Here is a 13,164-nt window from a genome sequence, read left to right on the forward strand (position 1 = left end):
TAAAAGCTAATCAAGCTGGCTTGGCTTCCTGGATGAGGTAAGCACCTGGGTGATGGGCCATTAAGAGAACAAAGGAAAGGGGGCTCTTTGCCAGATGAAATATAGGTGGGGACCCTCCTCCAGCTCTTAGATAGATAGAAGGACAATGCTTGAGTTTAGAGAGCAGAGTTGGCTGTGATGTGACCTAGAGGGGGAAACTGAAAGCTGGGAAGGCGGGGGGAAAGCCTGATTTCTTCTTGAATGGAGGGCTGTAGCTATGGGAGACACATGACCCTCTTGGGGGTGGTGATGCTGTGAGTCCCTCCATCGTAGGCTTAGGTTGTATATATGTGTAAATGGTTCTATGAAATAAACCATATATCATAAAAACACCACAGTCTCTGCCGTGCCTCATTCTCAAATGGGAAACCTGAGCCCCCAGCAGCCCTGAAATATCGCACCGCTCAGAGATTGGGCGGCTGTGTAACAATATCTTCAAATAGTAAACCAAAGTTCTCCAAGTGGCGGTCCATATGTTGCCAGAATGGAACCACCCACGTGCAAAAAGGAGGTACCAGGATGCTCCTGGGAATTCCAAGGTTTGTAAAATTCACAGTCTTGGGTTACAAAAACATCCCTAGGAAGACTGAGCAGGTGGGTGTCTGAACATTGGAGGGGGGAAATGGAAAACCAGGAGCGGAAACTGAGTGTCCTGAACAGGAGTGCAACCTTTTCTTGAAGCTCCCCTAATTTTGAACCCTGGAGAGCTGCCATTAGTCACTGCAGGCGATACAGAGCTACACAGACCAACGGCCTGACTCTGTTCCTGCGTGCTCTTCAAAGGGACGTCACCTGTGCGAGGTGACCTCTCTCATCTCGTCCGCTCACTACCCAGGGGCAAAGGCAGATTACTGCTGGCCATACCGAGGGAGATTGGTTTCACGCTGAATTTGATAATTCACCAAATGCTCCTTATATAACCACCACCCCTCCCCCCCCGGGTGATTACCTAATCGGGATTGCACAATCCGTTACATAAGGCGCAGGTCACAGCCCATCCTTGTGGCTCTCGGAGCCATTATGCAAAGCGTGGAAATATCTGAAAGAGGACACCTCAGCCGGGGGGGGGGGGGAGAGAAATGCTTTGGGGAAGGTGATTGCTGCAGGCAGGTGCTGCCTCTCTCTGCCCTCTCCACACTCATCAGGCACAGAGGAAACCACGGTTGCCCTTTGCTCCGAGTTTCCAGGGCAAGATGAAGCAGAGGTGCAGATGGAAGCTCTGTAGCTAGCTCAGTGGCAGAGCATCAGTGTCCAGAAGGCGCCCGGTTCAATCCCTGCCATCTCCAGGTGCTCAAAACCGGGCATGATGGCAACAACTATTCCCAAGGAACCAGTACACAAGGTATACACAACATGTCACAACCTTGAAGATACAGTGGTACCTTGCTAGACGAATCATAGAATTGTAGAGTTGGAAGAGACCACAAGGGCCATCCAGTCCAACCCCCTGCCAAGCAGGAAACACCATCAAAGCATTCTTGACATATGCCTGTCAAGCCTCTGCTTAAAGACCTCCAAAGAAGGAGACTCCACCACACTCCTTGGTAGCAAATTCCACTGCCGAACAGCTCTTACTGTCAGGAAGTTCTTCCTAATGTTTAGGTGGAATCTTTTTTCTTGTAGCTTGAATCCATTGCTCCGTGTCCGCTTCTCTGGAGCAGCAGAAAACAATCTTTCTCCCTCCTCCATATGACATCCTTTCATATATTTGAACATGGCTATTATATCACCCCTTAACCTTCTCTTCTCCAGGCTAAACATACCCAGCTCCCTAAGCTGTTCCTCATAAGGCATCGTTTCCAGGCCTTTGACCATTTTGGTTGCCCTCTTCTGGACACGTTCCAGTTTGTCAGTATCCTTCTTGAACTGTGGTGCCCAGAACTGGACACAGTACTCCAGGTGAGGTCTGACCAGAGCAGAATACAGTGGTACTATTACTTCCCTAGATCTAGATGCTATACTCCTATTGATGCAGCCCAGAATTGCATAGGCTTTTTTAGATGCTGCATCACACTGTTGACTCATGTCAAGTTTGTGGTCTACCAAGACTCCTAGATCCTTTTCACATGTACTGCTCTCAAGCCAGGTGTCACCCATCCTGTATTTGTGCCTTTCATTTTTTCTGCCCAAGTGTAGTACCTTACATTTCTCCTTGTTAAAATTCATCTTGAATGCCTCACAAGACGAATTTTTCGCAAGACGAATGCCTTTTGCGATTTCAATGGAGACTCGCAAGACGAAGTTTCCTATGGCGCACTTTGGAAGACAATTTTGTTGTTGCTTTTTGTCTCATAGGGTGCCTCGCAAGACGATTTTTTTTTATTCGTCTTGCGAGGCACCCTATGGGAAACCGCACTTCAATGCGTTCCTATGGGAGCCGCTTCGCAAAACGAATTTTTCGCTTTACAAAGCGACTCATGGGACGAATTAAATTCGTCTTGCGAGGCACCACTGTACTTTCCTCTACTTCCCAAGTCAGGCCTGGTTCCACATTGCAGTCTTTGATCATTTTAAATCATTTATAAATCACTTCACATTTAAGCATCTAGAAGCAGTGAGCGACACAAAAAGCGAGCAATGTTATTAAAAGAAAAATGCAGCTGAACGCTAGTACAAATGCACAGAAAAACAAACAAAAGCGGGAAATCGGGGAATTCGAACAAAGGGGGGAAATTCGAACCATACAAATGACACTCTTATTTTGATGCTTCTTTAGGCTATTTTAACTACAGGCCCCAATTGCAGGTTTTTAATCGTCGTTGCTTACTGGTGGATGTTCATCGTATTTTCTGCACTCTGCTGAGTGTTTCGTAATAGCAAAGCAGTTAGCAAATGCTGTTAACGAAGCAAATAAGTGTGTGCAATAGTTCGTACAGATAATCCATGTAGAAGGGATTGTACAGACAGGTTTATTCCTGGGCTCTCATTCATGAAAATAGCATACGAAAATGCATTATGTTAGGGAGAACGGCTTTGCAGAAATGTGTATATAAGGTGAAGTTGCACAGACACCTGTGTATCTCAGGAGAACTTTGCACTAAAATGCTAATGAATTTTCAGGATGGTCTTTTTAAAAATAATAATTGCAAACTGATATAGAAATGTATATAGAAAGGGACCCAGGTGGCGCTGTGGTTAAACCACTGAGCCTAGGGCCTGCTGATCAGAAGGTCGGCGGTTCGAATCCCTGTGACGGGGTGAGCTCCCGTTGCTCGGTCCCAGCTCCTGCCAACCTAGCAGTTCGAAAGCACATCAAAATGCAAGTAGATAAATAGGAACCGCTACAGCGGGAAGGTAAACGGCGTTTCCATGTGCTGCTCTGGTTTGCCAGAAGCGGCTTTGTCATGCTGGCCACATGACCTGGAAGCTATACGCCGGCTCCCTCGGCCAATAATGTGAGATGAGCGCGCAACCCCAGAGTCGGTCACGACTGGACCTAATGGTCAGGGGTCCCTTTACCTTTACCTTTACCTTATAGAAATGTGGAGAAGTGAAATTAAGGTTGGAAAAATTAGAAACTGAGAGAAACTGAGATTGAAATAATCAGCCATTCCTTTCTGGAAGCGATCTACGTTGACGGTGGCTATATATTATTTAGAGCAGGGGTTCCCAACAAAATTTTCTCGAGGACCCCTCATCGAGCCGCTATTGTGACAAGGACCCCCATTAATTCCTAATCCTAAAATTAAAAAGTGAGAGCCAAATTAAGAGTCTTTTTATATTTTATATTTATACGTTTTTTACAGTTCTTCCTCTTCATCTGTAGGCCTTTGTCATTTTAACGAACCACTTTTTAACCAACGCGAACTGTAGCTTCCGTGAAAAACAACACTTTGTTTACAAACACTACTGTTTTGCAAAGAGGCAGCGCGCGCCAGGGAGGAGGGAGGGGAATGGAGAAGACAGGGTACCTGCGCAGTAGCGCACAAATGAAGCTGACGCGCGCAAAGCATCTTGGGGAGGTGAGCGTTAGTAGAATGTGCGCGCTGCCTCTTTGCAAAACAGTAGTGTTTGTAAAGCGCCACCTAACGGCATACAGCAGAACTACTGCCTCTATCTAATTCTAGTTTTGCGCTAGACTCTGCTCATGCAGGAAGCAGCCAAAACAAAAAATCTGTTATCATACGAAATATATTTAATATATATTTTATTCTAATAGCATCTTGCGGACCCCTCTGGCATAGCTCGCGGACCCCTGGGGGGCCCCGGACCACCTGTTGGGAACCACTGATTTAGAGAATTTCTAATTTGAAGCTTTCGGCCAGTGCGATCGCAGAGGCAGGCACATCAAATCCTCTCCCCCTTTTGCTTTCTGAAGTTTTGCCTCCACCTACCCACCCTGTGCACAGTACCCAAACTAAACTCCTCCAAGCTCCATTTTTGTGTTTGTGGATTAACTCAGACAGCTGTTCAGAATTACGAAAGGGCAGCAGCAACAGTTGTCGAGAGCTGGGATTCCTCTGCTGGCAAGATAAAATACATACCTCTGCAAATAACAGCTTTTATATTTAATTTGCTGTGCTTAGCTTTAAACTATTTATTGTTATCTAAACTATTCTAACAATTTATTGCAAGAAGACACATGAACAGTATCCCTTTATACTTACCGTACTTTTAAATCCTATGCATGTCTGCATAATTCTTCCCGAGTCCAGTAGGGCAGCCTTAATAAAATAAAATCTTTTCTTCTTTTTTCGCAAAAAATTACCTTGGCCCCATTCGAGAATGAAGCAACCTTTAGCCTAGGCTTTTTTTTAAATGGGCTAAAACATGCTTAACACTGTTTAAATGTGATCTGTGTGTAAGAGGGTGCTATCTCTGCCAAACCCCCTATGCTTTCTCACTAACTAATGCCAAAATATTACCATTCTTTATACAAAGCCGGCAACAGTGCAGAATTTTCAAAAGCAAAATGAGAAAATTGTTGTACTAAATTTGGGAGAAAGTTTGGCCGAAATTTACCACTCCATTGCTTACCTTCCAAGTCCCGGACTGCAGAATCCGGGACCGGCAGCCGTGTGACACCGGAAGTTGTGTCGACGTAACTTCCGGTGTCGCTTTGCCCTTCTATGGGCACCAAAAATGGCCGCCGCCGGCTTCAAAAGTAGCTTCTACGCATGACCGGAAGTGCGCCGGCACAACTTCCGGTGTCGCCCCGCCCATCTATGGGCACAAAAAATGGCTGCCGCCGACACCGGAAGTTGCGTCTACGCACTTCCGGACATGCGTAGATGCGACTTTTGAAGCCGGCGGTGGCCATTTTTTGTGCCCATAGAAGGGCAAATCAGAAAAAAATGGCCGCCGGCAGGAGAAAATAACGGAGAAAAACGGGAGACGAAGTGATACGGGGGACCAGCGGGAAAAGGTAAGTAAAAACGGGGGTTTCCCGGGGAACACGGGGTACTTGGCAGCTATGCTCCATTGATCTTTTAACTTGCCTGAAGATAAAAATAGTAATTATTGTACTATAAAACCCTCAAAGCAGTTTGCAAAATAAATAAATAAAACAGTAACGTTATCACCAAAAAGACTTGCAGCCATAATTTTCAACATGCCAAAAGTTAAAACCACAATAGAATAGACTAAAGCAAATGAAAACTCATACCAACTTTCTAAATGCTACTCTAAATAAGAATGTCTTCAGCAGGCGCTGGAAGGAGTACATTGAAGGCACGCGTCTGATATCAAGAGGCAGGGAGTTCCAAAGTCTCAGTGCTGCCTTAGGCTCATTGTTGCCTTTGTAGAACTGATCAGGAAAGAGGATGGGGGCAAATCCAGAATTATTTGGCTCCGCCTGATGTCATATCTGGTTCCACCTCCTGTTAGTCTCCCTGCCTTCCAGTTCCAACAATGGAAAACGAGTGAGGTCCCAACTCCCAACCAAAGAAGAATGGCAAGTTAAACTTATGGAATATGCGCAGCTGGCGGACCTAACATATATAGAATAAGAGAACAAGAAGAACATATGTTTAAAGAAGATTGGAAAATATTCATTGAATGTATGGGGGAAGGGTTGTGTGCACTTGAAAACGTGGGCAGTATTAAGATAAATTTAACAGTGTAAATATGTTTTGATGGATGTAATAATGGAATACTGAATGGTTTAGTTTATGTAAAATATGCAGGGATTTATGCTATGCAAAATGAACCATGGAAAGGGAAGAAGGGAAGTCATTGATATTTTAATATTGTTTAAATGAATACTCTAATTGTAAAACAGAAAATTTAATTTTACGTGTGTCTGTGTGTGTCTGTGTGTGAGTACACACACACACACACACACACACACACACACACACAATGTTCCACGAGGCCTCTTTTAAAATACTCACCCTGGTAATAAAAACAATGTTCTCTCCACAAAGATGGATTTAAATCAGAACAACCCTGATTTAACATTGTTAAGACTCCTTTTCCTTGGACCTCTGCTGTTTCATTTAAAGTTTACTGCTTATTAATACAGTATTAGGCAGGTCCCATCACTGACGCCTGCTAAAAACTTATTTTGCTCCAGCAAGTCTACCCAGACATGAAATTTATTCTGCATATTTGTTTTTCAAACTGTTGATTTTATCTGCATTTTAATAATCCAGTTGTTGTCGACGTGTTTTTAAAGCCTGCTGATTTTATCGGTATTCTCTGGTGAATATTTTGTAGCATTTTGTATGTAAACCACCTGGAGGGCTGCTGTTGTTGTTTTTAACTTTAAAAGTATATAAATCTTGTCAAAGAAAAAAAATCAAATGAGTAAAATTAAATAGATTTTGAAAAATTAATTTATATTATCATCATTATCATTAACTGCTCAACCACCACCACTGAGTTACTGCTGGCGGCTGGCTGCATCCTCAGTGGAATTGCCAATTAGCATTTAGCAGTGCAGTGCAGTGCAGAGCAGTGGTTAGAGCGCTGGACTAGGACCTGGGTTCGAATCCCGCCTCGGCCCTGAAGCTCACTGGACGACCTTGGGCCAGTCACTGCCTCTCACAGCCTAACCGACCTCGCAGGGTTGTTGTGAGAATAAAATGAGGACTGGGGGAGAACCATGTGTGCCATCTACGATTCTATTATCTCGAGCTCCTTGGAGGAAAGGTGGGATATAAACAAAGAAAGAAAGAAAGCCCCCTCCAACCCGAAATAAAATTCTGTGACAGAGCCCTTCCCAAGAGACAGATCTCTGCTACTTACAAAGTGTTGAAAAGGAGCAGATTGCAGGCTGCAGATTCCAGAGGGGCCTCTTTCCTGCCAGGACACCCCACAAATAAGTAAGAACCCCGAGCTGCTGGGCAAAGCTTCAGGCTTGGCACTGTTACTCGTGAGTAGATCTGCCAGTGAAGGCAAGGGAGAACTTGTGGCCGATTGCTCAGTGCGGGGAGAGTGTCTCACAGCTAAGAAGCACGAAGCAGCTTCCTTGGGAAGCGTAATCTTTAACAGGGATGTGACACTGTCTGCAGGGCCAGATGAGTGATGGATCATTGCTCTCTGCAAGTCACCACTGGCAGCGCAGTGATCTGGTGTGCACAGGAGCCAGCCTGCCCTTTAAAAACATGCTGTCCTGAATGCAAAGGGCTCAGTTTTTAGGGATCCAACACCTGCGTCCTGGGAATCGTCTAGGAAGGCGAGCACCGTCGCCCCTTCCTTCATCCTTCTTTGAACTCCTGCAGTTTACTGCATTTTTGGCCGCCTCCTCCTCCCCATTCATCTGGCGTGATCCTCCATGCATTAAAACCTAGCTGAGCATCGCCTCTTACGCAAGCAGGGGTAATAATAACAGGGCAGGTTTTATGGAAATTCGCTCGTAAGAGCTTTCTGCTCTTATAAAGTTCCCTCTTTTAGCAGATGGAAAACCAGCATCAGAGCAAAGACTTTGCCATAGCAACATTGGTCCATGAAATATACTCGGAGTCGAGAGTGAATTTCATGCTCTTTATTCAGCTCGTAGTCTTCAAGGAGAAGAAGAGAAGAAGAATGCCCTTTTCCCAAAACCATCTGCTTATATACATTATTTACACAATGGGCTTTGCCTGATTGGCTACTTCAGGGCTACACCTGCAGGCCAATCAGTTTGTGGATTGACTTCTGCCAGCAGCCTGATTGGCTGCTCCTGCAGGCCAATCAGGTTGCGGATTCACTTCCACCTGGAGTTGGATTGGGTGGCTCCTGCGGACCAATCAGACTGCTGATTCTGGATCCTATTGTTCTATGATTCAGCTCAGTACATAACACCCCATCTTCCTCAGTATTGTCTGCACTGACTGGCAGGATTTCAGGAAGGAGTCGCTCCCAGCCCTACCTGGAGATGTCAGTGAGAGATTGAACCTGGGATGGTGGAAGGTGTGGTCTGCCAGGCTGGGGGAAGCCCTGTCGTAAACTAAGTCTATTCCAGTGATGGCGAACCTATGACACGCGTGTCAGCACTGACACGCATAGCCATTTTTGGTGACACGCAGACGCATGCCGAGACCTCACTTCTGGCCGGCGGCAGAATGCCGCAGGCGATGCATCTCTGGGGGCCTTGTGGACTTCTGGCGAGGCAAGATGGTGGTCGGCACAGAGCCGCAGAGCTCCTGAAAGTGACCAGCGCTGCAGGAGGTGCCGGACGGGCTCCTGAGCCACCGAGCCGCCGAAACCACCGCTGCCACCGCCCAGACACTGGGGACCAAAAGTGCAGCAACCGGGGAGCTGCCACCACCGCCACCTTGCCGACATCCCGGCAATTCTGAGCAAACCACAGGTAGAAGGCAAGGTTTATTTTTGGCTTCTACTTGTGTTAAGTTGTGGTGAGACAAACCACAAACACACAAGCACAGTCTGCTGCTCCATTGGAATGGTTTCTAGATGGTTTAATTCAGGCATCCCCAAACTCAGCCCTCCAGATGTTTTGGGACTACAACTCCCATCATCCCTAGCTAACATCACCAGTGGTCAGGGATGATGGGAATTGTAATCCCAAAACATCTGGAGGGCCAAGTTTGGGGGTGCCTGGTTTAATTGCTTCACCACTTGTGTGTTTGTCGCCCTGCGCTCCTTCGGGAGGAAGGGCAGGAAATAAATTTCTACAGCGAAAATTTCACATGCCACCTCAGTCTCCAAGCGGCAAGAGAGCCTAGGGCAGGCATCCCCAAACTGCGGCCCTCCAGATGTTTTGGCCTACAACTCCCATGAACCCTAGCTAACAGAACCAGTGGTCAGGGATGATGGGAATTGTAGTCCAAAACATCTGGAGGGCCAAAGTTTGGGGATGCCTGGCCTAGGGGTTCCAGGCAGTTACCCAGGGTTCAGTTTCCTTGAAATGAAAACCAGCAGAGACTGCAAAGTCTTTGGGGTACATGGTTTTATTTACACATGTATACAACCTGAGCATAAGGTGTGAGGGGGGGGCCTCACAGCATTAATACCCCCGCCGATCTTGCTTCTCCTTTAGACGCAGCTTTGGGCCCAGCGCAGAGTAAACCTTTCTCTGCGTCTCCAGCTTCTCAGCAGCTGCCTTCCTTGGTGTTTGGGTGCCAGGCACAATTTTGAATGAAAATGGTGGACCAAAGCATGACTTTGTTGTGGCTTCACCCGATTCAGCATTCAGGTTTTGTCTCGCTTTTCCTCAGAGAACTGTTGGAGGGTGTGGAGTTATGCAACCCCTGAGCCAAGGAGATAAGTAACTATGCAACCTTTAGAAGACATCTGAAGGCAGCCTGGTATAGGGAAGTTTTTTTAAAAAAGTTTAATGTTTTCTAATGTTTTTATATATGCTAGCCCAGAGTGGCTGGGGCAATCTAGTCAGATGGGTGGGGACTGGGAACTTGGAGCCTTCTCATGCAAAGCGGCAGCTTTGCCAATGAACTGTGTCCTGAAGATGGCCTGGTTCTCCTAAAAGTCTGTAGCAGAGCACCTGCTTACAAGCAGGCGGTCCAAGCTTCCATCCCTGCCATTCTCTGGTAAGGCTAGGCAAGACTCCTGCCGCAAAAGCTGCTACCAGCATCAAAACTGGCGTGACTTGGCATCGTTTCTCATGTTCGCTGAGCATGCTTCCGGGTGGACCTCTCCCATTTTTGACTGCAGATCCCATTATCCACAGCCACCTGTGCAGAAGGATAGCGCATCAGGTTTTGTTATCAGGGACAAGCACACTACAGGCAGGGCCGGCTCGCCCATTTACTGCAGTGGCGCGGGGTGCCCCAGCAAGTGGAGGAGCTGCGCAGCGGCCTCCCTTTTCCCTCAGCCAGCCGCGCCGCTCAAGATCTCCGCTCAGGGAGGTAAGCGAACGGAGCAGGGGCCCTAGGACCCTGTTCCGCTCTGCAGCGCCAGGGTCATCCCTCACCCCAGCGGTGTGTTTCATTGGCGTTCCTGTTGGTGGGAAGGCTCGGGTGCCTTCCCACAGTCTAGTACTCTCCCCGCTGCCCTGCTGGCTCCGTGGGGCCGGAACGCCGGGCCTCTCTGCAGGCCGCACTCTCCCTTCCCGGCCCTGTGGCTCTCGGCTCAGCCGAGGCGTTGCCCAAAGGCCTTCCGGCTCGGTGGAGACGGTGCGCTCCTCCAGGGAAGGTAAGAGCTTTCCTTTTTTTTAATGGAGGGGAAGAGCTGGAGGTGCATGTTTTTTTTAAAAAAAAAAGAGTGGGGTGGGGGGTGCCCGAGGGATCCCTGCACCAGGGCGCCCGATGTGCTAAAGACAGCCCTGACTACAGGTACATTTTCAGATGCTTTCCAAGTCCTGCACCAGATTGCACTCTTGGAAGTCTGCATGGAGCCAAGCAAGGGACAAGAGCCCAGGAGCTTTCCCCTTCCTGAACATTAGAAAGAACTTCCTGACAGTAAGAGCTGTTCGGCAGTGGAATTTGCTACCAAGGAGTGTGGTGGAGTCTCCTTCTTTGGAGGTCTTTAAGCAGAGGCTTGACAGCCATATGTCAAGAATGTTTTGATGATGTTTCCTGCTTGGCAGGGGGTTGGACTGGATGGCCCTTGTGGTCTCTTCCAACTCTATGATTCTATGATTCCTTGGTGGTAGAAGACTTATCTTTTGAACTAGTGGTGATTGTGGGAGTGTGCAATTTCTTGCTGCTGCCGGGATCCCTTTCCTTCCTGATAGAAAAATATCCACTTCCCTCTCTAATGTGGGTAAGTTTGAGTTCCAGGAGGCAACCGTCTCCTTGCAGCATGGCTAGTTAAAGATTAATCAGCAGCTCACTTTGCAAGCTGCAGTAGGAGGAGGTACTGTAATAATAATTTTTTAAAAAGCAGCTTCCTGGAATTTTTATGGTATATTCTGTTTATCTTCTCGCTCTTCAAAATGTGTTGCTGTTTTTAAAAATTGCTTTTAATCCGCTTTCTTGCTTACAGTTTAAACATTGCTTGGATTCGGAGGTGGCAAGTGCCGTTTAAAACTATCAGGCGTGCACCAAAATAAATAAATGAAAAGCTAATAAATACGCACCTGACGTTCCCACGACATTCCTGATTAAAGTTAAGCGTCTTGCCTAGGGAGACAAAGATCAAAACACAGCAGGAAGCCAAATGAAATGCCTCTCCGTGACCTTGCTAGCAATATATTAAGCTGCCTTTCGCAGAGCCAGACTTATTGGTCTATCTAGCCTCCTGATCTGACTGCCAGACGCTCTCCAAGGTCTCTCTGAGGCAAAGGCCATTTCCCAGCCTTGGCACCTCCATTTCCTTACATGAGATGCCATATTTGGGGTCTGCAACATGACATCTGCGGGCACCGCAACACAAATCTCTCCCCTTCCAATGTTTCGTTTTAAAAATGGAGGGTTGGGGTTTTCCCCATGCTTTCTTGATCAACAAGTTTGCCTGTTTTGGGGTAATGTTGCCTGTTTTTCTTTGTGAAGCTAAAGGGAACCAGGCAGAGGGCCTTCTCGGTAGTGGCACCCACCCTGTGAAACGCCCTCCCATCAGATGTCAAAGAGAAAAACACCTACCAGACTTTTAGAAGACATCTGAAGGCAGCCCTGTTTAGGGAAGTTTTTAATGTTTGATCGCATTATTATTATTATTATTATTATTATTATTATTATTATTCTGTTGGGAGCCACCCCAAGTGGCTGGGGAAACCCAGCCAGATGGGCAGGGTATAAATAAATTATTATTATTATTATTATTATTATTATTATTATTATTACTACTACTACTTGTGTTTTTCTTGGGGGCTGTTTTGCCTATCATTTTCACTATCCACTCTCTCCATGCCAAGCATCATTTTATAAACTTCTGCCACGGCTCCTTTTCTCTAAACTAAACTATCTCGCTTTTTCTCTAAACTAAAAAGTCCAAAGCCAAGCACTGCAACCTTTCCTCACGGGAATTGACATGGCTGGTGTTCCTTTCTGTTTTCAGCTAGAAATCTCCGCCACCGCCACCTCATAGAACTACAGTTTCCAGGATTCCCTGGGCAAAGGGAACTGTTCGAAGCAGTTTAGGTCCACAATGCAATTTCACCTTAATAGTGCACTCCTACCCTGATGTCCTGCTGTATTTGATGGGAAGATTCCATCAACGGTGTCTCCAAAAAAAATGTACACATCACTTGGGAAGACAGGCAAACTAACACCAGTGTACTGGAGGAAGCAAAGATCAGCAGTGTGGAAGCAATGATTCTTCAACATCAACTTTGTTGGACTGGTCATGTTGTGCGGATGCCTAATTATCGTCTTCCAAAGCAACTACTCTATTCTGAACTTAAGAATGGAAAGTGTAATGCTGGTGGTCAACAAAAGAGGTTTAAAGACTCTCTCACTCAAGGCAAATCTTAAAAAATGTAGTATAAGCACCAACAATTAGGAAACACTGGCCTTTGAGTGCTCCAATTGGAGAACAGACTTTATGAAAGGCATCATGGGCTTTGAAGACACTTGAACTCAGGACGCAAGGGAGAAACGTGCTAAGAGGAAGGCACGCTTGGCAAATCCACACCGTGATCAACTCCCGCCCGGAAACCAATGTCCCCACTGTGGAAGGACGTGTGGATCCAGAATTGGCCTCCACAGTCACTTACAGACTCATTGTTAAAACCGTGTTTATGGAAGACAATCTTACTCGGCCCCGAGGGATCGCCAAAGAAGAAGAAGAAGAAGAAAGACATGATCCAGGTAAACAGGGACAAGACTGAACCTAAATGACAGA

This window comes from Zootoca vivipara, chromosome 10 (genome assembly GCF_965207765.1).
Source record: "Zootoca vivipara chromosome 10, rZooViv2.hap1.1, whole genome shotgun sequence".
Lineage (NCBI taxonomy): Eukaryota > Metazoa > Chordata > Lepidosauria > Squamata > Lacertidae > Zootoca > Zootoca vivipara.